Source organism: Chiloscyllium punctatum, unplaced genomic scaffold (genome assembly GCF_047496795.1).
Source record: "Chiloscyllium punctatum isolate Juve2018m unplaced genomic scaffold, sChiPun1.3 scaffold_626, whole genome shotgun sequence".
Taxonomy (NCBI): domain Eukaryota; kingdom Metazoa; phylum Chordata; class Chondrichthyes; order Orectolobiformes; family Hemiscylliidae; genus Chiloscyllium; species Chiloscyllium punctatum.
Window position 1 is genome coordinate 57501 of NW_027310360.1, and position 1579 is coordinate 59079.

Sequence of the window (1579 nt, forward strand, 5' to 3'; positions counted from 1 at the left end):
CCAGCGGCCCCGAGCCGGACGAGTTGAGGAAGGCACGCCGACGGTGACAGGGTACGGAAGACACAGCGGTGGCCTTCTGGCGACTTGGCCCCCGACAGCCCGACGTTCCGCCGTCCTCCCGATGGCCAGGAGGACCGTGCGGGGGTCGGCCGACGGCGTGGTAGGTGTGCCTGCACGGTGACGGAGCACACACCACGCCCGCCAACCCCTCCGTACCTCCCGAGACCGGTGGCAGGACGGAGCGGAAAACGTGCGGACTGAACGGGAGAGCCAAGAGCCAGCGATCCACGCGCGTGCGACCGTCCAAGTCACAGCGTTCGACGAAAACCTCCTCCCTCGGCCAGGCACTCGGCGCCAGCAGGGGAGACAGGATCAGACGCCCCGCCGGCCACTTAAGGCCGAGGACGAACCACGAGACGGGCGGCTGCAGCAGCGGGCGGCCTGCAGCTCCCAGCACTCTCAATCGATCAACCATCGAGTCGGGTCAGCGTGTCAAACCGGCGAGCTCCACGGTCAGGCCGGCGGCGCACCAGCACCGGACCTCCGCGGCTCCCTTCACTCTTTCCACTGCCAGCCAACCGAGAGACGGACCCAATGCGGACGTGCAGAGCTTAGGCAGACCCCCCACTGGAGGCTCAACACTTCGTGGCAGCTCCGTGTCCCAGAGACCAGGAGGGTTGGCACACACACACAGTGTGAACCACCGACAGCCATTCTGGGACCGGTGACAGCCGTGCTGGCCCCACTGCCACGACACAGACGGACGCCAGGCCGCGCTCCCCGGCGGGGGGATGGCGTCGAGCCTGACGAACGGAATGTGCAGGGTGGGGGGGAAAGGCCAAGCGCTCCGACGCCGGAGGGCTCCGGAGTCTGAACTTAGGGGGACAAAGAGGACGGGTCCTCTGCGACACCCCAGCCGCGCTCTCGCCAGCCAAGGCGAGTGCGATTGATTGCCAAACGACCCTCAGACAGGCGTGGCCCCGGGAAGAACCCGGGGCCGCAAAGTGCGTTCAAAGTGTCGATGATCAATGTGTCCTGCAATTCACATTAATTCTCGCAGCTAGCTGCGTTCGTCATCGACGCACGAGCCGAGTGATCCACCGTCAAGAGTTGTCTGAGTTTGTTTTAGGTCTCTCCCTCGCCAGAGGAAAGCGACCCGGACCGCACATACGCTCCCCACCTTGAGCTACAGCCACCTGCACGCCGGCGTGCGGGCGGAGCAGGGTGGCGTGAAGCGATGGGGAGCACCATCCTGGTGCGGCCCGCAGAAACATACGTCTATTGGGGGGAGGAGGACAGGGCGCCCAAGAGGCGATGCGTGCCCCAACGCACCGCAGCGACGGAGGCAGGATCACCGCCACCATGTCGCCCGCCTAGTATCACGAGGCGTGCAGCAGCTTTGCCCTAGGAAAAGCAGAGGCGGGAACGGGCACCGGCCATCGGTTCGGCAGCGTCACTGACGCGTGCACGTGGCGGCGTGTCGGCGAGCGGACTTCCTGCGAGGAGGCGGGGGCGGCACTCGCCCGAGCAGACGCCCGCCCGGCCCAGCCACCGCCGAGGTGGACTGGGAGTCGCGGCA

The 1579-nt window shown here is 66.9% G+C and overlaps 1 non-coding gene across 1 annotated transcript; it reads right to left on the minus strand.

The window, feature by feature from the left end:
• Nucleotides 1-958: 958 nt before the first annotated feature.
• LOC140473510 (5.8S ribosomal RNA) lies at nt 959-1112 on the minus strand. Its single transcript, XR_011958380.1, has one exon. It is a non-coding gene; the product is annotated as a 5.8S ribosomal RNA (ribosomal RNA).
• Nucleotides 1113-1579: the final 467 nt, after the last annotated feature.